Source organism: Euprymna scolopes, chromosome 25, assembly GCF_053919585.1.
Source record: "Euprymna scolopes isolate OS-2025 chromosome 25, ASM5391958v1, whole genome shotgun sequence".
In the NCBI taxonomy this organism is placed as follows: Eukaryota; Metazoa; Mollusca; class Cephalopoda; order Sepiida; family Sepiolidae; genus Euprymna; species Euprymna scolopes.
In genome coordinates this window covers 14,695,913-14,721,666 of record NC_136506.1, presented here as the reverse complement: position 1 = coordinate 14,721,666, position 25,754 = coordinate 14,695,913, and the positions used below count along the sequence as shown (strand labels likewise).

The 25,754-nt window shown below is 30.9% G+C and overlaps 1 protein-coding gene and 1 pseudogene across 19 annotated transcripts in view; both read right to left on the bottom strand.

The window, feature by feature from the left end:
- The window catches only part of LOC145247280 (suppressor of lurcher protein 1-like), a 1,714,203-nt gene that overhangs the window by 764,326 nt on the left and 924,123 nt on the right, over positions 1 to 25,754 (bottom strand). The gene's annotated exons all lie outside the window — the stretch shown is intronic.
- LOC145247694 (U2 spliceosomal RNA) lies at positions 5,161 to 5,323 on the bottom strand (annotated as a pseudogene).

Here is a 25,754-nt window from a genome sequence, read left to right as displayed (position 1 = left end):
GTGAGATTGAGGTTGCAGGGAAGAAAAAAGGTTGCAGGGAAGAGAAAAGGATATCTCCTACGAGGCTACGAAGTCTATTTTGAACTCTATCAAGACAGCACAAGTCCTTTCTAGCAACTCCTACCCAGATATGGCAACAGTACTCCATCCTTGGACGTACCTGGCTCTTATATAGATAGAGAATTGCATCAGCAGTGAGATATCTACTGGAATGCGCAATTGTATTTTCTGGTATCCCACACTGAGAATTGAAGCTTCAACCGCCAGGAGAATATCAGTTTTACAATTGATTTTTCCAACTATTCTAACAACTGTGCTACGAGTCCGCAATCAATTGTATAAAGCATGCCATGTGAAGTAAATAAAGGCTTCCATTCGAAATTCTATCCAGAGTTCAATAGAAACATTCCCGAATTCGACAAGATACACCTGAAGAAGATCGCAGGTTACATCGATCGAAACGTTGTGCAAGTGACACTCAAGATGATTGATAACAGTGGTCTGAAGATTCCAAATAATATGAATAATAATTCTCATTGCAAAATTCAGAAATGTAAAATCTAAAAACACCATTGAAATTTTTCTGTGATTCAATCTGGTGTCACTAGGGGAAATTATCAGTCAGGTCTATAAAATAATTGGAATATTTTGAAACGTGAGAAAATGAAAGAAATCTTTGTTAAAAAAATGTTGTTTGTTTCCCAAAATAAAACTAGATTTAAACAATAACTTAGTGAGGAATGTATTTTTAAAAAAGATTTAAACATTTGAATAATTATTTTTATTGGTACAAAGTGCCTTTAATAAGTTGCCAGGCTTTTTTGTACAGGCAATTCAAATTGTTGTAACCTTTTGGAAAGTCAGTATGTTATTGCTATACATTTTATGAGATGACTAACTAATTTTTATGATTTCGGGTTTGAATGAACAGCTACATCAGGAATTGGAATACATCCTACTAAAACCTGATTGTCACAGCTGGTGAATTTCAAAAATGCAATCTGGAGGTTAGGACGCTGTAGAAGAATGATATACAATAAAATTCTGTGTTAAACTTGCAAAAAATGCCAAAGAAACGTATGTAATGCTTCAGACTGGTTTTGGACCATCTTATATGAATCGAGCATCAGATTTTGAGTGGCATAAGAGATTCAAGGATCCAGAGAGTCTGTGAGAGATAATGAAAGGTGTGGGAGGCGTAAGGAAGTCATAACATAAGAGTTGATTAGCCAAATAAAGAATCTCATAGATAATGATCATCATATGTCTATAGAGACAATAAGTGCACAGTTTGATGTTAATATGGGAATTGTACACACAATTATTCGTGAGGAACTGAGGATGTGGAGAATTTGCGTGAAGTTTGTTCCAAGGGTGCTTCATCCTTGTTACAAACTATTTGACCAAGATGGGCATCAAGACAGTTCTTATCCCTCCCTATAGTGCAGACCTTGCTTGCCCCCTGTGACTTTTGGTTATTCCCTAAGCTCAAGGAAAATCTTAGAGGCTGTCGTTATGAGACAATTGAGATGAAAAGAGGCTGTGACGACGGTCATTGACACGATCACACAAGAGTATTTCTATGGGGCGTGGCCCTGTCGAGGGGGCATTAGAATATGCCGACTGCCCCCCTGCAGAGGGTAAAAGTCCCTTAATGGGGGTTCTGGATATGACCTTAAACTATATCCAGTGGTGAGATCCCAGCTTGTGGGCTTTGGGGAGTGTGGAGCCACCCTTTAATTACCATTGCTCCCAGGTCCACTCTGACCCGGAGTGGTAATACCTGTTAGGGTCCCAACTATGGGTTAAATAAAAACCGACATGAAAACAACAAATATATTCTATTAAAAAAAATTTTCTTCAAAATCTTTGAATTCGGCATTGAATAACCCGAAAAGGGTTGATATGCCATAAAACAAAAACAACCAACCAACCAAAATCTATTCAGAAGTTGTTGAAACGGTACAACAAGTGTATTGCAGCTAGTGGAGATTACTCCGAGGAAAGGACTAGAGTTTTATGTGTGCCCACCAAAAAAGTCTGGAAACTTATTGAAGACACCTTGTGTTTTTAAGGATTGAAATAAAGAAAAATTACTTATCGTTAAACCCATCTGTCCTTTTACAGCGGCAGGATCTTTTTTAGATAAAGTTTTTGAACACGTGTATTTGTTTGACGTTTTAAGTCATACTTATAAAACCAAAATAAAATTTAACAAAGAATATCACAATGGAAAATATATTCACATAAAGGTCTAAACAGTTACAGAAAATTTCGTTTCGGTTCGTTCAGCCGTTTATTATATATTATTTTATATCAGATATTGATATTATATTGATATTATTATTGATATTATTGTGTATAATATTAATATTATTGTGCATAATATTAATATTACTGTATATAATATTAATATTATTGTATATAATATTAATATTATTGTATATAATATTAATATTACTGTGCATAATATTAATATTATTGTATATAATATTAATATTATTGTGCATAATATTAATATTTGTATATAATATTAATATTATTGTGTACAATATGAATATTTTTTGTATATAATATTAATATTATTGTGCATAATATTAATATTACTGTATATAATATTAATATTATTGTATATAATATTAATATTATTGTATATAATATTAATATTATTGTATATAATATTAATATTACTGTGCATAATATTAATATTATTGTATATAATATTAATATTATTGTGCATAATATTAATATTACTGTATATAATATTAATATTATTGTGCATTATATTAATATTACTGTATATAATATTAATATTATTGTATATAATATTAATATTACTGTGCATAATATTAATATTATTGTATATAATATTAATATTATTGTGCATAATATTAATATTACTGTATATAATATTAATATTATTGTATATAATATTAATATTACTGTGCATAATATTAATATTATTGTATATAATATTAATATTATTGTGCATAATATTAATATTACTGTATATAATATTAATATTATTGTGCATTATATTAATATTACTGTATATAATATTAATATTATTGTATATAATATTAATATTACTGTGCATAATATTAATATTATTGTATATAATATTAATATTATTGTGCATAATATTAATATTACTGTATATAATATTAATATTATTGTATATAATATTTTTATTGTGAATAATATTAATATTATTGTATATAATATTAATATTATTGTGCATAATATTAATATTATTGTATATAATATTAATATTATTGTGCATAATATTAATATTATTGTATATAATATTTTTATTGTGCATAATATTAATATTATTGTATATAATATTAATATTATTGTGCTAAATATTAATATTATTGTATATAATATTAATATTATTGTATATAATATTAATATTATTGTGCATAATATTAATATTAGTGTATATAATATTAATATTATTGTGTATAATATTGTGTATATTATATTAATATTATTCAGTGATGTAAAAAGAACGTTTAAGGTTCTCAAGTGAAAAAAAAACTTGTCTTGGTGGGTCATAGGCCTATAATTCATTCCTCTGAAAAGGGTATTTTTAAAACAGGAGTAAAAGAGGTAGGTGCTTGAGCACCCCTATCCCCCTCGCTGCACGTTCCTGATATTATTGTATATATTACTGCATTGATATTATTGTGTATATTATTTACATTACTGGATATATTATTGATATTATTATTAATACTATTGTATATTTTATTAATATCATTGTTCATATTATATAGTAATTACATTTTTGTATATATTATTATGCATTATAAACTAATATTCAAACAACAACTACTGTTCTTAACATCTTAGAGGAAGATTAAATCTAGACAGTACAGGCAGATATGTGTAGAACAGGAGATTTGATGATATGGCCACGTTGAAAGAATGAATGGGTTAATCCACATAGAACTGGCATGGTAGCAGATCCAGTTTACAGAAAAAGGTCAAGAAAAACATTGGAGAAGATGGACTTGAGAGAAAAAAGGATAGATAAATATCTGGGCAGAGATAGGTTGGTTTGGGAGTCAATTGCCAACACACATCAGCATTTAAAACGAACATTAAACTAATGATGATGATGATGCTAATCATCATCATCATCATCATCTATTTTTCTTGATTACAAGAAAATGGAATTTTCCATTAGAAATAAAGTTAGAGTCAAGCGTTACACGTCAGGATATTGTATCATAACTAGAAGTCAATAGTGACACGTAGCAGATAAGCTGATTAAATCTTTCTCTTTTCCTGGATTGTCGAAGGAATCGGTCGTACTTTGGAGAGTTACTACTATTATGGGGATATATGTGTACTGCATATTAGAATAAAAACGAACTTAAAATCATTGTCAAACGCCAATGATTTTATAGTGGCACTGCTGCTACTTGTCATCAAAACAATAAGAGCTTATCTGCCTTCATGATAAGTTAATAAGAAATAAAGTATTGGTTCGTGTCGTTCTACAAACAAATGGCGACAGCAAATTTTTCGTTTTCTTACTAAAACGTGTTCAAAGGTCAACGTTATTCATCTTCAAGATTAATGTATCAGTACATTTGCATACTTGTAAAATAGTTTGCGGACATACACATAGATAGACGGTTTCAGCTAAGATCTGTAGGCAAAAACAAGAAATTAGATATCTTCTCACTTAACATATTTATTCTAGTGTTTCAGTTCTTTCTGGCAGTGTTTAATCATTCTTTGCCGTTCTCTTCACTTCTGGGCATTGAACTATGATATTAGTTTTCAAAATAAGATAAGCACACTGACAATGGCACACATACGCATGCCCTGACCAACAGAGATCTGATACTGACCGAGTCAATTTCTCAAAGAGATTTATGCTGTGTCTATTTAATAATTTCCTATTCAGCTTCATGGAAATTAGAACATTTATCTTTTTCTTTATCAAGCTATAAACCATTTAGGTCTTCTGAGATGTTATTTGCAAGCTTTTCATATCACTCCCTATAGCAGTTAGTACATGTTTAGATAGTTTTAATAAAAATAGCAGCATTTATTATTTTTATTCATATTCACCAAAACAAGGGGCATTGCTACTGTGAATTAAGGATCAAATTTATAGAGCATTTTAAGTGAGTAAGTAAACATTGGTGTGCCAGGTTCGAATCCAGTTAATTCCACAGAAACATTTTCATAAAACCCAAGCCTGTGTCTGAACTCTTAGAGGAGAGATCAATAATATCTATGCATTTTCTATCTGAAGAACAGATACTACACTTTGATCTTGACCAAAAGGTCAAGATGTAACCAGAATCTAATATTTCTTAATATCTGTTAGAATTTCGAGATTTATTCTTTCTTCTCTTTGATAGTATCACCTAATTTACAGACGTGTGTGTGTACATATTACAAACACATACAACAATAGTAATTTACAGACGTGTGTGTGTACATATTACAAACACATACAACAATAGTAATTTACAGACGTATGTGTGTACATATTACAAACACATACAACAATAGTAGTTTACAGACGTGTGTGTGTACATATTACAAACACATACAACAATAGTAATTTACAGACGTGTGTGTGTACATATTACAAACACATACAACAATAGTAATAATATTCTATACTATTAATAAAATTCTAAAAGTTGATTTATTTATTTATTTATTTATATGTGTCACGACAATAAATCTACTGCTTCAATTTAAAAGATTCCCCAGGGGACAAAAACAGTCTATTTAATGATCATGCCTCAAATAAGACCAAAGGTTGTTTTTATCGCCTAAGGAAGTCTTTTTAGACTGAAACAGTGGATTTATTTTCGTGACTAATAGTAATTACTTTTTAACCTAAATTGAATAAAATTATATATATATATATAAATTGAATAAAATCTATATATATATATAAATTGCATATATATCTATATATGAATTGAATAAATTTATATATATATATATATATAAATTGAATATTTATATATATATATATAAATTGAATAAAATGTTTATATATACATATATATAAAGTGAAAAAGATTATATATATATATATATATATATAAAAACTGAATAACATTATTATATATATATAAACTGAATATATATCTATATATGAATTGAATAAATTTATATATATATAAATTGAATATATATATATATATAAATTGAATATTTATATATATATATATATAAATTGAATAAAATGTTTATATATACATATATATAATTGAAAAAAATTATATATAAAGTGAATAACATTATATATATATATACACACACACACACATATATATATATACACACACACACACACACACACACATATATATACACACACACACACATATATATATATATACACACACACACACACATATATATATATATATATATATATATATATACACACACACTCACATATATATATATATATACACACACACACACACACATATATATATATATAACATATATTATCAGATGTACTTAAAATTGAATATAAATAGAAAAGATAAAGGTATGCGTACTTTTAGTTCTTGTTTCCGGTTTGTCTGTTAACTTGTGCATATTTAATATCATTGTTCATTTTTATTGGCAAATGTATTATTCATTTGAAATTCTTTGCTATAAGTATCCATTTGCTGCTTGTCTGTGTCAGCGCTTTCTTTTTTTCTTGTGCTGGCCGTTGCTTACAGCAAATGGTTTAAGTCTGGTCAACAAAAAGGCACCATTGTTATTTTGTAGACCAATTTACTGCAGACTCAGACACAATTGTGTGAAATGTTTTATGCCTCATTTAATTCCATCCATTTACGGAATTAAAAAGAAGATGCTTATTGAAGAATAACTTTTATATCAGATAACACATGACAATGTCTTTAATGCTGGACGCTTTCAACTTGCACCGTTCTTATGTTTCATACAGAAACGTAAGTAGAGCAACTTCTTTTTGGTTGAGTCTATGTTAGGACCCTTTGATACAGATCAGATCATTTACTCTTAGATATTAACTAGCTTGGAACCTGGGGGTAACATTTAAGGATTTTTATCTTCGGCCTCCAAAATCAACAGGGATTAGCCCATTCCTGTAAGGATCTGGTTCTTATTGATTTTGCGAAAGGAGTTTTGTTCTGTGCAGTTCTAAGGGGTCCACCCTCTTAGACCTTATTTTCTCTCTTTGAAAAGAGGTTAGTTGATTGCTAATTACCTGAGGCGCCCTTTACGGGGAAATGCCTACGGGGCTGCCCAGGCACTTTTTGCAAGTCAGAGTGCCCCTCCTCGGGGGCGCTGATTTCTCAATCCCACTTTCTGACCCTGTTGTCTAAATTGTTGCAGTGGGAGAGAACTGAAAACCTTTCGCATTGCATTATTTAAGTCCTTTGGATTGCTGTTCGCATCTTGAGCGTCATTTTCACATTTCATTTGATGTAACTTCCGACCTTCGTCGGGTCTATCGTGTGGAACTCAGAATCAGAAATTTCTAAAAATTATCAATCATTCCCATATTCATGTACACATCGACAGAAAACCAATGCAGAGGAAAAATCCCAAATCTCTGAAGATAATCAACAATTCCAATATTCATACAATAAATAAAATAAAGACATACAATTGCAGTTACTCAAATCTTGAAGGTCAGATTAAACAGAATTTCCTTTTTTCTAAGTGTATTTAATTTATTTAGATTTAGAAACCGTTTTTAGGGTCTTGCATTCAGTTGATGGAGTGACAGAACAATCTCTTTGTGAATTTAAATTGTTTTTGTCTTGAAATAAAAAAAAATCATTTTTTCTTTAGAAAACAACAAAAAATAAGACTCCATTGCCCATCAGGTTAAGATTCAATTTACAAAAGTGTTTAGCAAATGCTGGAGCGGTCTTAAGCGACGAGTACATACTTTCCATTGCAAAGAAAGATAACATTGTCAAACATTTTTACTCAGAAAATTCAACGCTATAAACTACACATAAAATAAAAACACATTTTTCCCTCCCATTTTGTTATATCGATTATCGATCACTTCGTAGTGTTTGATTACATTCTGTGCACTAAAAAACACAGCCACATGGTTCCAAGCCTGAATTTGTCAAATAGAATGAAACTTCTGTAAAACGGGGTTTGTTATTCCTGGGATTTTTCTTATAACTTTTCTTCATAGATTTGCTAAAAACAATTCGGTTTAATGGAGATTGAAGAAATGACAGTGATTTTATTCTGGAGTCAAATTCTTGACGAATTTTATTGTTGCAAAATGCATAAGAGAAATTACTATCTCCATGTAAAACTAAAAATATATAAAAAAAACAACAACTTTTTAATACTTTCATATCCAAATATTGTAGAAATAACAAGGTTTGCTTTCTATTTTTATCCGTCCCACAATTCTTATCTCTAAAACTTAAATCGTTTTAAAGTTGAAAGGGTAGGAGTACTTGAATTCTCGCTTTTATGAAGTTGCAAAGGTAGGAGTATCTGCATTTTCTCTTTTATAAAGTTGCAAAGTCAGGAGTATCTGAGATATCTCTTTTATAAAGTTGCAAGCCTAGGAGTATATGAATTATCTCCCTTATGAAGTTGCAAAAGTAGGAGTATCTGCACTCTCTTTTTTATAAAGTTGCAAAGTCAGGAGTATCTGAGATATATCTCTTATAAAGTTTCAACCTAGGAGTATACGAGGTATCTCTCTTATGAAGTGACAAAGGTAGGAGTATCTGAATTATCTCTTTTATTAAGTTGCAAAGATAGGAGTATCCCAGTTATCTCCCTTATAAAGTTGCAAGGGTAGGAGGATCTGATTTATCTCCCTTGGACTAATGCTTGAATTTTTTTCTATGGGATTTATTCTGTCCAACATTAGAGTATGCGTTTTCTTGTCTAGGAGTCTGGAATCAAAAATCATGTGAGGAATTTAAAATCGAGTTTTATTCTATTTTTGACTTGTCTTCTACATAACTAGATATAGTCTGACTTGCGGTCCATCTTAGTACCATATTTGCAAACCTTGACACTGCATCCATTAGCTATAGTAGCACGGAATAGCAGAACGTAAGTATATTATTCATCCATTCTTTCCACATCTTCCCTACCTCTAACCTTGGCAACATATGTCTTTATTGATTATAATTGGAATATTAATGTAATTCGTTCGTTATTGCTAATGTCAGTTTTTCTTTCCTGCTTTGTTTTATAATGTGTATCACATTACATGTTTGTGTAACCCTCACTGCTAGTCCATCATTTCATACACATCGTAATAAATAATGATAATTGCACTAATGTAGGGACAACATTATATAATCAATATATTTTTCAAATACAGGTAGAAACGATAAAATTGTCGCCCTAGAAAAGACGACATGATTCAATTTCAAACAGGTTTTCTTTTTTTATGTTGTTGCTGTTCCAGACTATCTACTAATTGGCTAGTTGTGCACAAACCTAAAGAGCAATAGGAGAGTTCTATCATATCTGAAAGTGACACAATGTTTAACAAGCAAGATCGGAGATGTGCCACTGTACAACTCATGCTCTCTACGATCCAAGTTACGACAACAGGACCGTTGCTAGCACCCTTAAAATGCATCGTTTGATTGACACAAATAATAGGAACGTGCCCAGGGTGATGAAAATAAAGTTTCTGACCACGGTTATGGTGTTTGGTGTGGTTTCAAGTGCCAGCCACATCATGCCACCTCACATCTTCGAAGTTGGCTTGAAAGTCAACACTAAAATGTATCTGGATGTGGTGAAGAGTGTGGTGATCCCCTAGTGCAATCAGCTGACCGCTGGTTGACCCTGGATGTGGCAGCAGAACTCGATGCCAGCCCGCAAGTCCAAAGAGGCTGAGGCTTGGCTTCAAAAAGAATGATACTAATTTGTATCCTTCTCTCACTGTCCCCTTCCTTCCACGACTTGATCCTGCTGAATTACTCCATTTGGTCATCCGTCAAGAACATCACCAACATGACCTCCCACAACAACAAAGCCAGCCTGATCGCCACCATCCGCCGAGTATTCGCCAAGCTCCTGCCGGTACTTGTGGAAAAGGCATGCTTCTAGTTCCAGACTTGTATCAAGGCGGTGCTTGAAGATGAAGGCGGCTACATTAAATAGATGCCAGCTCTACTACATAATTAAGTTATCCGAATTGATTTTTTTCTATAAAAGTTTTAGAATAAAACAGTAGTGTTGTTTTCTTTTAGGCGACACTTTTATCGTTCCACTGTGTGTATAGATAGTGGATTTTATGTCATAATAAAACGATTCATAAATGAATTTTCAAGATAATATACATTCCCCCGAATTATTGGATTTGAAAATAAAATGTAAAAAGAAACTTAAAATTACCTAAAATCTTTCTTTGCCTCTGAGTGAGTCTATGATTCCAAGTACGTTTTGAATACGTTTGTAAGTCTAAGCAAAAATACATTTGTTCAGATAAATTTGATGCTGTATTATAAACAGGATATCTTCCAAACAAAGACCATGAAGAGATTGTAGGGTTAATTTGCCCGGGATGGAGTTAGAGTTCGTGAGAGTTTTTTTAATTTTTTTACATAACCATCACCACTTATCAATGCCCAGAGACCACTCGAGGATAAGGGTTAAAAAGTGTACAGTAGTCAATTAGACAATATAGTAATCGCTAGTAATGGAAATTCGGCAAATTTGTTAACTTAAGTGGAATGGCTCATCAAGAACTTGTTTACGTTGGACTTGAAGACAACCATATCGTAGTCAGCTGGAAAGCAGGCAAACGGAAGAGATTTCCACAGGCGTGCAGTTCTAAGAAAGAAGCTTTGTTCATGGAATCTACGTTTAGGTTTAAGCACAGATAAAGAGTGGGGGTATTATTGATAGTGTTTTCAGCTGAACGAATGTTTCTTGTGAAAGTTTGGCGAGGGGAGACCATAGATTGAAGCTCAATCGAACACTTTCCATGAAAATAACGATACATCAGAGACAAACTCACAACATCTCTTCAGTGAGAAAGAGGTTTCAGGGAAAAGAAAAGTACATCCCCTATGAGGCTAGAAGTCTATTTTGAACTCTATCAAGGCAGGACAAGTCTTTTCTAGCAACTCCTGCCCAGATGTGGCAACAGTACTCCATCCTTGGACATACCTGGCTCTTATATAGATAGAGAATTGCATCAGCTACTCGATTGATAGAAGGATCCCACCATTTTTCCAGCAGCCTTGGCAATCAGATCAGGAGTAAAGGTCAAGCCCAGAAGCTTGTCAAAACATGAAGCCTCGCCAAGACGAAAGCCATTCATTTCAATTGATGCCAGATAAGAAGTTTATAAAAATTAGTCAGACATGGCATCAGATAATTGATGGAGAGAGTGGTGGTTGGCAATTTCTTGATGAAAGTTTGAATGAGACAAGGCGATTTTTAAGATGGGCTGACAAAAAAGTAAAATAAAGTAATAAAATTATAATAACTCTTTCCTTCCCTCTTCCTGTAACTTTGCAGCTTACTGGACGATCATGGTGATTAAATCATTCATCGTCTACGACTCTATTGCAATTCACGTGAATGGCACGTTAAACAGCTTTTTATTACAGTAACGAAATTGTTCCCAGTCTGGCAGGATCATATTAACACACGGACACGTGGTGATCTCCCAGAAATCAAGGTATGATTTAGAATTGATTGAAGTAATTATTGTACGTGGCACTGTGCATGTTAATAATTGTATGGGAGTTAATTTGGTGAAGGATTGCTGCTACGCAACATATACAGTTAAAGGTGATTACCTTCGTACTAATATAGTGACAAGGTTATGCTATGTTCGATTTTATAGGGAAGTAATCTTACCAAACAGTTAATTCATTATTAAAGGTACAGGCGTTCTTCAAAGTGAAAAGGAGTGGCAAATTGATAAAATTCACTTAAAGAAAAGTTTAAATCGAGTCAATGTTGGATGTAATTAATTGAAGAGCTTTTGTGAATTTCTAGTCCTAACACCTTAAAGATGTATTTTAATTTTGAATGAAGGCCAGAAGAGGCAAGCGCATATTTCCCCGCTTGAATGAACCGAACAACTATGCCTCCGAGCCAACATAGATGGCGGTTTCAGAAAACAATTCAAGTTGGCATTACCCATATGGTATCATTCCACCCTTCCTCCGCGACACAAAAGAAAGGAGCAGGTAAAGCAAATCTTTTCCAAGATTAAAGTTTTTAAATGAACCAAATAATTAATCGAAGACAAAAAAAACAGGAATCATCTCTTTTATTCCCAATTTGAATGCCATCATATTTGATCGCACCAATATTCAAATAATGTTTGAAATATTACTGGCAACCCTTTAATTACTTGAAAAATTGCACTCATATTAAAACAAGTAGGGATATCTGGCGTTTCCCGGAGTGAAAGGGTAGCATGTTTCTATTAAAACTTCTATTCATTTTTCTCTCTTTTCTCTGCCCTCCGTTTTCTCCTCCGTCTTCCTAAACTCTTTTCATTCCTCTCTAACTGGGCACACACACACACACACACACACACACACACAAAGACACACACACTTCTTTTATATAAAAAAAAATCCTCGTGGAATAAGTCGACATTTTCTTACCAAATTAGTACATCATAACACTGAAAAACTGCTTCTTCCTGACGAAACCTAGCTTAGTTGATCAACGGAGAATGAACAGTTCTTTTCTAGATTTTAGATATGATTTATCTGAGGTAACGCCGATCAAGAAAATACCAAACTTGCGGGTATTTGTTTTGTCGTTTTCGACTTTTAGCCAGACATAGAAACATACACATATACACAGAGACCATTACCATTTATATAATAGATTATCAGTTTGATGAACCATATTTTATATAATAATAGGTGAGTGCAAAAATAATGTCGTTTTTTGACATGAAGTTTAACGACAAACAACAGTATTTTTGGCACTAACCTAATAGATTAAACAAACAAAACAAAACAAGTACAAATGAAATAATCGCACAATAAAGAAATACAGGAATTCTCAAAAGAAATTAAAAAAATTAAATGATGTATTTCAAATGTTAAAAGCATAAGAAATATTTGCAGACAAATGAAATGGGATTATCAAAAAATACAAGAATGTGCACATGGACATAAAAATAAAAATAAAATCACAGCTGAAAAGTAGAATCAAGTATAGATTTTTTGAACTACTATTCTCATCTTGGTTATTATTTTTACAACGTTTCAGCCGATGTAGCCTCCAACTGTCTCCAGGTATATATTTTCAAAATTGGGAACCTATATAGAAATTTAAACTGAATTTTTATAAATTTTGCTGAACTTGAAAAGTATATGTTGTGCAAGAAGTTATATTTGTATGAAAGTTGATGATAATGCAGAGTTTATATTGGATTCCTTTATATATATATATATATATATATATATATATATATATATATCAGCCCAGTTTTGACAGTCGTGTTTTAAATTCTTCCATTTCTTTTTTCTATGCACAATTTATCTTCCTTTAATAATATTATTTGAACTCATTCCCTTTCTCCTTGTACCCATTCGTGAATTATTCCACGGATTTATGTCTTTTGGATTACTTTGGACCATCTTCCAATTACGCGATTTCCTTGGATTTTACTTGTGGAAATGGAAATTTAATCAACTTTTTTGGATTTTACGGTTATTGGATATTTTACCCTTCACCAAACTATCCATCCACGTGAATTCACCTTTTCTTCACCATATTCCCTCTGCTTCACTATTTGTTACCAAGTATGATCGATGACTTACTTGCAGTTTCATTAAATGCTTTTGCAAGCAAAATCCGATCACGCATTTTGCTAATCCCTACCTTCTGATGAGAAGGAATGTATTTCTTCGAAACTCTGCGGATTAAGGACTATCCACTTATTTTTGGCTTCCTTTTTTTAAAATTAAATATGTTTTTAACTCTTTTTCAAAGTGTTTGTTAACATGTTTTATTAACTACTTGTTTTATGTGTGTATATATATATATATATATATATATATATATATATATATATATATATATATATATATATATATATACCCTATGTATCATTTTATTGCAGGTCAATATTTTTTAGTTTTGAAATTGCTATGAAACGCAGAGAAGTTAAAATTAAAATTAAATATGTTTTTAACTCTTTTTCAAAGTGTTTGTTAACATGTTTTATTAACTACTTGTTTTATGTGTGTATATATATATATATATATATATATATATATATATATATATATATATATATATATATACCCTATGTATCATTTTATTGCAGGTCAATATTTTTTAGTTTTGAAATTGCTATGAAACGCAGAGAAGTTAAATTTGGTATAACACTGGAAGTGCATAACATTATTTGATTTTTGTGGAATTTGAACAAATATTTTGAAATTTATGCTAAGTTTTCTATTTTATGGTAATTTTAAGTCTGTATCACTTTATTGCAAGTGTCTAAAATGTATATTTTCAGTAATAAAACAATATTCTACATTAATATTTCTATTTATATGAAATAAAACAACATATCCAGTGACAAAAATATTTATATTAAAGGCATTTATTCAAAATCTAAATGACATCCTGACAACTTATTAACATTTCAACCACGTAAGAGCTGATAGAAGAGGAACTGTTCCCAAATTAAATTTTGTATAGGTTACAAAGTTCAGCAGTAAAATCCCAAGTGCGAAAAGATGCATCTGAACTGGGCTGAAGCTTACAGCAGTCGAAATGTTGTAAAAATAATAACAAAAATGTGAATAATATTCTAAATAATCTAAACAGCGCAAAGTATCAAACCATTATCTCAAAATTTCAAAGACAAAAATCGTGATTAATATTCATCAAGACGATGACATTTTCGGATGAGATCTGGAGCCGAATCCGAAGCTGGAACTGTGGATTGGATTTTTTTTAAAAAAAACCTACCTCAGATTCAGTTGAAGGCGTGAAGTACAAAAGAAATCACTTAAAATATTACCAATTTTAAAGAAAAGTTTTCGCATATATAAAAATTTGAAATATCAATCAATCGTTTGAATTTCTAAAATACATGTAATTCTTAAAAATAATTGTTTTATAAATTCAGGCATTTATTGCAAGTATTAACATAGATTCGAAATCTTATTATCCCAAATTGGTGCGTAATATGTGTGGCAAAAACTCATTAGAAAATTCCATACAAAAACCATTAATCAACATTTTATATAATAGAAAAAAAAGCATATCATGAATAAAGTTGGGACAAATCTCACAAGAACATTAAAACATAAAATATGAAACAAAATATATTCAACTAGCAGACCGCCCGTCGTTGCCTGGTTGTAAAATACACATAAATATTATATTCTAATTCATGATATTCATTTATTTATTATTATAAAGCCAATTCTTATTGATTATTTTCCAATAAATAGTTATAATTTAAAAAGTTATAAAATAAAACTAACATCCGCTAGATTATTTATCATCTGAGCTATAGACAGATGGATATGAATTGCTAAAAGTCAAGCGATTTTGAGTTATGAATGTTTAATTTTTCGCATGTGCAAAAGAAACAGGGGGTATAATGCCTTATTCGACTTACCATTCCAAAATTCACTGTTTTGTTTGTAAGACTGAACCATTAGAAACAATTATTGCTGGCTAAAAAACAAATTGAATGTCTGCTACAGGTCAAAATACTCTATATATCAAATTTCAACTCTGTATACAAATTTTTCAAAGAGGGGTTTGGTAGAGACTTATTGCACACACATCAACATTAACTTTACACACACACACACACATATATATATATATATATATATATATTTCCGCGTGCTAGAACGTTTTCATAATAAATAATGCTATACAATTATGCAGAATGCAGAAGCTACTCATAAATAGAATTCAGGCTAATAGTGAAACTAATCACCTAAGAAACCATAAAATGAGTAAGTAATTAACGCTCGTTTTTCAAATGGATATGCAAATTAGTTAACCTTCATGTAGTCGCTTGCATATCCATGACTGAGTATATTAATAAGTCTGTTTTAATAATTTGTAAAGAAAAAGTAAGATTTTAATATTAATATCAGGGCAATGCCAAAACTCAACTTTATAGTTATACAGATTACATAATCGGTTCGCATTTTTCATTCTCTTTCATGCTTAAATAATAATAATTTTATGCTGTAGACAATGTAGAATAATTAATATACTAGACAAGAAATTCTCTTGTAATATCGCATTATCTTATTAAACCTTATTTTCAATTGTTTAGCCTTGATAAGTGGTGACACATTAATATATTAAATTGAAATAATTTTCACTAAAAATTAATTCATATTTATGTAGTGAGAGCAAGTCAATAAAGGGAGATAACTCTGATGTCCATTTCCGGTTACTTCCCTCTTTCTGAGCATCGCCATGTTTGCTTAAAATAAATATGGATTGAACTCAACATAATTCATATGTTAATATTAAAAAATAATAGTGTTATATTCTAAACAATATATAATAAATTACTTATATAAGCGATACTCTGGACATCATTATGGGCGACTACACCCTTGAGGTCGTAGAGGACGTCACATAACTTGCCCACCTATGCTCCTCTTGGCAAAAAGCCCTAGTACAACAAGATACTGACCACCAATACCAAGATGAAGGTGTACCAGGCCTGCAGGGTTAGCACAGCGCTTCATGACAGTAAATCATGAAGCTATAGTACAGACAACACTATTTACCTGCACAACTTCAGGGAAAGCCAATGTCTTAAAGAAGAATGCCTTTGAGTAGGCAGACATCCATAGCATATTCACTCTGCTTACCCAATGGAAGGATACACAAGGACATTCTATTTGGCTGTCTCGCCACTGGCTCCAGACCAGCAAAGGGGATCTCTTCTACACTATAAGGATCAGATGATAGGTGGAGGCATCATTTGTCTTTTTTTCAATTGAAATAACGTTTTAAGCAAAGTGTGCATTTAATATATCCGTACTTTTATTGTTTAATGTCATAATTTAAACTAATTGGATTTATCGCATTTTGCATCCAATCTCTTCATATATATATATATATATATATATATATATATATATATATATATATATATATATATACATATATATATATATATACATATATATATGCATATATATATACATATATATGCATATATATATGCATATATATATATACATATATATGTATATATATATGCATATATATATACACATATATATGTATATACATATGCATATATATATACATATATATATATATGCATATATATATATGCATATATATATGCATATATATATATGCATATATATATATATGCATATATATACATATATATATATACATATATATGCATATATATATACATATATATGTATATATATGCATATATATATATGCATATATATATATGCATATATATATATGCATATATATATATATATATATATATATATATATATTGTTGCTAGCAGAATACATACAAGTATGTGTTATAATTTTATTTTGGTACTAAAATAAAGATCATTTTGCAGACACTTTAAAAGAAAACTGAATAAATAAATCAAAATATAGACATCGTGTGAATTCAAAAACCATCATAAAATACCAACTTCAATATTGAAAAAAAAAAAAAAAGAAAAGTATCATACACAAAACAGAATTAAACCATTAGCCAAAGTTGAAGGAAAGAAACAGGTTAGACTAGCAGACAAGAGAGGAAGGATGCTAATAGAGGAGAGGCTTGCTTTCCTAGCATTTTTTTATTTTCTTTTTTTTTCTTTTTTCTTTTTACTTCTTTCTTTCTCTCTCTTCCTCCAATTGAGAATTAGCCAACATGCATGAATGGAACATCCAGATGAGAAAGAAATTAGATCTTAGTTGAGAATAATTGAACAAAAAGGAAAGCGAATAATCACAGACAAAAAAAAAAAATAGTAAAAAATAGATATGAAATGTCAAAGAATTAAGTATTTCTGTAACTATTTGCGAGATTTTAGAGATTACATTAAAAAGTCAATTATTTTAGTTCGGGTTAACAAACAGACGTTAGGATGTTGTTTATAGGATTTTTACTAAATATAATATAATTTTAACCAGTCACTTATCCTTATTCCTCTTACCAAAGTACCCATTTGAAAGCTTCACTTTATAATAGTTTATCTGTGCTCTATATCATGAGTATGCGTGCTCAGCAAGCTTTCTCTAATGCATGTTTCAACGATTTTAACCGTATTTTCAATAAATTCACTAAACGTAATTTTATATTCATCACTCGCCTGAGGACGACTTATGGAAGTCGAAAACGTTCGCGACTATGGCAAATTTCTTTTTACACTCGACCAGAAAGTTTGAACATTAGACTGCCAAAATGAAAAAGTGGATTGCACGAGAAAAATATAGGAACTCTCCCTGCTCTTCAATGAAACATGCATTAGCTCTATATCATGTACACTTTACGCTCTTCATGACTCTTGACAAGGAGTTACTTGCCCTTGAATTATTTAAAAACATTGTAATTAGTAGAGCTATGACCAGAGAATATTCTTTCCGTTATTTTAACTCTCGTGTATATATCAGTCAATATCTTATGTTTTTAGATGGAGTGATGTGGTTCTCAATTGTCTCTCTGTGTCGGATATATACTCGAGAGTCCAAACAATGAAAAGAATATTCTCTTGTCATATCCCTAGTAATTAGGTAACAAAAAAATTCCAAGGTCTAATAAATTAGAATTAAGCATCACAGTAACAAATCACATTATATAACGACTAAGCAATAAAGTGCATTAACTTTGTGACTATGCTGAGAAATTTAAATTATTCACCTGAAATGAAGTAGTTTCTTATTTATAAATCTATATTTATAATATCATGTACCTATGTACTGATTAATCATCCACACAGGCCGATTTTGAGGCAACAGGTGATTAGATGTGACCTTTTATATATGTATACACACACACACATATATATATATATATATATATATATATATATATATGCACACACACACATATATATATGCACACACACACATATATATATGCACACACACACACACACACATATATGCACACACACATATATATATGCACACACACACACACACACATATATGCACACACACACATATATATATATGCACACACACACATATATATATATATATATATATATATATATATATATACACACATACACATATATATATATATATATATATATTGAAATTGTTCAGTATAAGGTTGCCAAGTAACTAAATTAAAAGCTGACCATTTTAAATTGTTTATCACAAAAAAAACAAAAAAAAGCATAAAAAAGCAAATAACAGTAAACTGTGAAAACCTACTCATAAAATATCATCAGATATTTTTGTAATAATCAAGGCAAATGGTTGCAATTCTTCATACACGCTTTATTGACGCCTTTATTTCGAATTCAAAGACAACTGAAAAAATCGAATACTAATGCTAAACATCTTTAAAAAAAATGTTATTTCCAGAATATCACTTAATCACGTTAACTGTGAAAATACATTTTAAAAGATATTCAAAGTTAAAATATCTGCTGTTATTGTGTACTTTTTAATTATTCTCAAAGCACTTAATGAATTTTCTCGGGATTAATTAGTATTTTATAAATTTCTTTTGAGGAGATAACTACATTTGCGAAAGAAAAATGATAATTACATTTTATTATTATGAAAGAAGAACTCATGTTGTGATTAACTCGTTTTTATTCAATTAATTTAATCTCTTGATTTTGTTTGCATTTTTAAAAAGATTGAAACTGATTCAAAGTTTTAGATTATTAAATTTAAAAATAATTTTAGACTCAGCTTTTATAAATTAACATGCAGAAATCAGTAAGATTTTGCCATATGATATTTATTCCATTTCCCTATTAAAATTACTTGCAGGTGTTTATAAAATGTGCCTCTTACAATTGCTTGCAAGTGTTTAAAAACTGTTCCTATTATAATTACTTGCAAGTTTATATTGAATGTCCCTATTATAATTACTTGCAAGTGTTTATAGAGTAGCCCTATTACAATTACTTGTTTATAGAATTTCCCTATCATAATTACTTGCAAGTGTTTATAAAATGTCTCTCTTATAATTACTTGCAAGTGTTTATTTAAGTTTATATTGAATGTTCTATGATAATTACTTGCACGTGTTTATAAAATGTTCCTATCATAATTACTTGCAAGTGTTTATAAAATGTTCCTATTATAATTACTTGCAAGTGTTTATAAAATGTTCCTATTATAATTACTTGCACGTGTTTATAAAATGTTCCTATTATAATTACTTGCAAGTGTTTATAAAACGTCCTTATTATAATTACTTGCAAGTGTTTACTGAATGTTCTTATTTTAAATACTTGCAAGCGTTTATAGAATTTCCTATTATAATTGCTTGCAATGTATGTATAATGTTCTTATTATAATTACTTATAAGGAAGTAAATAAAGGATCTTCAATATTCTGAGGATTCCTAAAAGAAAAGATGAATCAAACCTGATTTATTGTGATATGATAAAAAATGCAATTACGAACAAATTAATTATACTCTAATGATTCTTATAGTCAATAATTCTGATGAATATCATAAGTTTTGTTTTCATCTTAACAATTCGACTAGAGAGTTCTTCTGTTGTACTGATGTATTTCTTGAAGTTAAGCATCATTGAACCTCGTCAGTACTAAAATGGGTGATAATTTATGAATATCAGGTGCTGTATGTGAATTGGTACTAATCGTCTTGGACTTCTCTTTGCCATTGGAATCAAGCAGGACCGACTCAAGAGAGGAGTAGTTAGAGATTGTGCAACCCTTGTTTCACATTCAACCTATATCATCCATCATCACTCCAAATGATCAGATCGTCCGTGTCATTTCGTCGGATAAACATACATATATTTTAATGAAGCAGATAATCTATATTAAGTTGGATAAGCCTTCAGACTCCCACCAAACCAAACAAGAAATAAAAAGGGATACTTCGATTATATATTTATTTATTCTTGTTTTTTCTTTCCAAGACATAAAAATAAAATGAAACTTTTAAATAATTTTAAAGCTCATATTATTTGGATTATTCGGACTATTGTTCTCATCTTGAATATTTTTTTGGTGTGGACACGGAATCTTACGTCCTTAGCTTTAAGATTTGAAAAAAAAATTTTATTTGTTGAAATTTGACCTCCTTAAATTCATGCTTATATGATTTATCAAATTATTTCTGGATGCGGGTTTTGTCATTAGCCAGTGACATATTTTCACAGAAGAGGCCGAAGTAGTTGAGAAAAAAATGTACTCACACTTCGAATGACAATAAAACTTTTTTTATGAACATAGTGAAATTGAATATCTTCGAATACAGAAGACAAATGTAATTGGAGAGTCATGTTCACAAATGTTCAAATCGATGACCATTATTGTCCAGAAAACGCTGGTGACGTTCACCAAAGGATCCGCAGACGTCACGAAACAGGTCATTAGTACATTTTTTGAGACACCATATATATATATTCAATGTCCTAGTGGGAATTCAACGACAAGATAAAGAATCCATGCCCATGAGAAGTTGGATGTTATGGAAGGTAGAGTCAGACAGGCCGCTGACGTCTGTAGCATGAGAAAATGCAAATTTGACTGAGATTAACGACCGTTGATTCGAGTGAAAATAAAAGATCAGAGACAACAGAAATATTGACAGCAATTCTCCATCGAAACTGATCAAACTCCCAGTCAACTTGCAGTACCTTGTTTGATATTACGCCCAGAGAATCTTTTCAAGCAAATCCTCAATAACTTGATTAAAATCGTGTCAAGGGAATCCATTCCAGCTAACAATAAAGACCACAGATTGAAAAAGGACCCATTATTTAAGGACTTAATTTGACGGTAAAATAAAGAAATTTTTAAGCTGTATTTATATATTTGCGGACTTTTGTTCTCGTCTTCATAGCTGCTGTTTAACTACGTTTCAGCCGACCATTCATCTCGCCTTCGTTAGGTGGTTAACTGTGATAGGATAGGGATGCTGAGTCTCTTAACTGTATCCTCAATAATTATTGCCATCCATAGTTGCGATCAGGTCACCACTTTTTGGCCAACTAATCCTCTAGCATGCTTTGGGCAGGATTGAAACCATTATCTGCAGACAATGCTCACTCGGAATTGTAGAGATTTAACGTCTCTATCCATTGTGCCATGGGCCCCGATAGACGTTAAATCTCTAGAGATTAAAATATTTAATATGATTCTTTGAATCTAGTTCAGTTTACGCTTTGCAATTTGATGCAATATAACTAGGGCTAGGACAACAGCCTATTCTTTTCATTGTTTTTACTCTCAAGTATATATCTAACACAGTTAGACACAATTAATCAACCGAGAACCACATCACTCTACATAAAAACAGATAAGATATCAATAGATAGATACCGGAGAGTCAAAACAAGGAAAAGAATACGCTGTTGTCATAGCCCTAAATACAACTTAGAGATATTCAGAACATTGATTAACTTCAAAACTGATTTAATTTACGCGCTTATTTCACAACAAAAATTTATAAAATGTCTTTAATTCATAATGAGTGATGCTTAGGCTTATGGTCATGATTGAGGTTATGGTTGAGGTTATGCTTAGGTTTATGGTTAGAATTAGGTTTTAAAAAATGTATCTATAGATGATCATCATAGTTTTATTTATATTGATATAACCGATTAGTTAAATTAAATATGCTCGAAGATTATAGGCAAAAGATGTAATGATTAAAAGATTAAATTCTTTAAAAATATTTACAAAAAGTGAAAATACCAACTGATGGTATTTCGATTAAGTTTCAAAATCAGCGTTGACATTCTTTCAATTTAGCTCAGTTTATGTCGCGTTTGTTACTGCGGCTCGGTATTGGTAATAATTTAAGCCTTTCGTGCTCCAACCAGCACCTGATTGATGTGGTATTTAAACTTTAAGATTAAATCCTGCTTTAAAGAGAGAAAAAGAATAATAGAGGAAAGAAAAAAGGAAGGAAAGTAGAAGAAACAACAACCAACAAAAAAGAGATAAAATAATTCAGTTGAGAAGAGAAGATAAATAAGATGAAAAAGCTGGAGGCTCTATCTGAAAGGAAAAGACTGTGAAATCATTAGAAAAAAAAAGAGAAGAAAAGACCAGAGTTAGTTTATTATCCTATTCATCATGGCTGCCTGAATAGCTTAAATCTTGCTGGCAAAAAAAGGGGGCGGGATTAATTAAGTTCCTACCGAAACTCTGACATGAGATTCTTATAGTGTTAGAGGTGATGGACAGGAAATCATTCAGTTAAGGGTTTGATACATTTCCAATTCACACTTGTGTTGAGACGAGTTCAAATCAAAACAGTCTTACACAGAATTTGTTCCTGGTGCAGAACTTAATTGAAATATACTCGAGATAGGTCATTTTGATTTGAGAGTGAAATGCTGGATAAACACTTACTGTTCCTATTAACTTGCCTCCCCACGAGGGCAGAGTTAGAGACAAGGTCGCTTTTTAATGTGGGGAAAATCCAGCTCCCCAAAAAGGCGCATTTCGGATAAGAACAAAAATTAAAACTGTCTCAGTCTAAAAGGATTTCAGCTCCACTGACCGAGGAAAGAAAAAGTAAAGTGTAGTATCAGAACAGATACTGCATTTTGTTCTTAGCCAAAAGGGTTGCCATATCTGGGCTGGCGCATCCGCCACTAGTTGTCTCGATTTTAAACAGGGTCCAAAAAACAGTGTCCAACCTTATATCTCTCTCACTATCAACAAATTCCAACTTCTGTCACATCACCGCAACGTTGCATCCCTATGCCTGTTTTACAAATATTTTAATGAAATGTGCTCCGATGAACCCAAAGCACTTGTAACCTCCTCAGCGTAAATATACCAGGCTTACACGACAAGCAGCTAGACTGTAAAGACTCCTAGATGTCTTAAAGCCTTTTATACTAATATTTTCTTCTCTCAATCAGTCAAACTTTGGAATTCCCTTCCCAGTACTTGTTTCCCTGACTATACTGACATGCAGAACTTCAAGTGCAGTGTGAACAGACATCTCGCTGCCCAACTCCATACATAATATCCTTTCAGATTTTATCCCAAATAGTAACCCAAGTGGCACTGTGCCTTCTTTGGACTGAAACAGTAAAAGAAAAATATATTTCTTCAATGTTTTCTCCTTTTTAAGATTAACGAGATACACTGTACGTCAATGGCGTTCACTTTTTTTTTTTTTTTCTAATTTCCTGATTACTTTGTTCTAGCTGGGGATAGGGCATCTTTCCGGGATGCCAAACATTCGCCTGTTATTTCATACATTGCAACCGAAAGATCTTTTTACTATTCTAACCTTCTCTATAAGTGCAATTTTGGACTTGGTTCATCAGGCATATTTGCCAGATAGTTTTTGAAATTATTTTTCATTAGTCCAGTTGCTCCTATAATTACTGCAATGATGAAGATCTTCCTAAGATTCCAGTTCGTCTCAATTCTGTAGAAGCGCTGAAATATGATTTTTGTTTTAATTAAAACAGGTTAAACTTTTTTTAAAAAAAATTGTTAATGACCATTTTGGTAGAAAAAAATCGTCCATTAATGGCGGCCCACTGCTATGTATTCGGAATGGGAGCATTTGCGTGAGAAAAAACAGAAGTAAAACCAAGGAAACAACAAGTCTATGAGAACAGCGTTTTGTAATTATTGTGCGTATCGTTCTTACATTTTTTTTATTTTATTATTATTATTATTATTATTATTATTATTATTATTATTATTATTATTATTATTATTATTATTTTGTAAATCGGAGTTTTGAGAAGTTTAATTAAGTTACTGTATCATTTCACCATTATATTACTTGAATAAAATTGTTTTAAAAATATTAATTTAAAAAGTTAACTCTAAACGAGAAACCCCACAGGTAGACGATTGTCTGGCAATAGTATTATATAAGTATTTTTTTTCTTCTTCATTTTCTTCTTCCTAAGCTCAGCATATTAGAAGCTTGTTTCAGCCAACATAGATGAATGAGATAAAGATATTTTAAAATGAAATGAAAAGAAAAATAAAATAGCACAGAGTTCAATAAAATTGAGTTAATGAATTGCGGCGCTATGGCACCGGGGGATTCTGGAGCTGCTTCGAACTACTTCTTACCTGGTGTTCTTGTTTTGGTTTCGATGAATTAAAAGATTATAGATTGGTTGTTTTGGCGCATCTTCGTTATAATAAGCAAATTCCGAGATCGAAATATTGAATTTCAAGTAAAAACAATGATATCTACTTAATTTTCATGTTGAATTTAGTAACATATCCAAAGAGTACGAAAAACGATGAGAAAATTAATTATTAATGGAGATATTAAATTGTTACCAGGTTTCCACCTTAACATTTTCCTTTAAAAAGACGATTTTTTCAGGTTTTGGGGTATGCTGCAAACGAATATCGCATTTGAAATTTCCGCAAATAAGTAGTTTTTTGGACATTAAGCAATGTCATTTTATTGCTGGTGGCCATCTTGGTGCGTGTGAGTGAGTGCTCTTGTGTGGCAACGCAACCCCAAGAAACTACATGCATACTTCGCATACCACGATGCTTAACATCCAGAAATCTATTTATTTGCGGAAAATGTAAACGCGATATTCGTTTTCAGCATACTCGAAAACCAATTAAAAATCGTCTTTTTA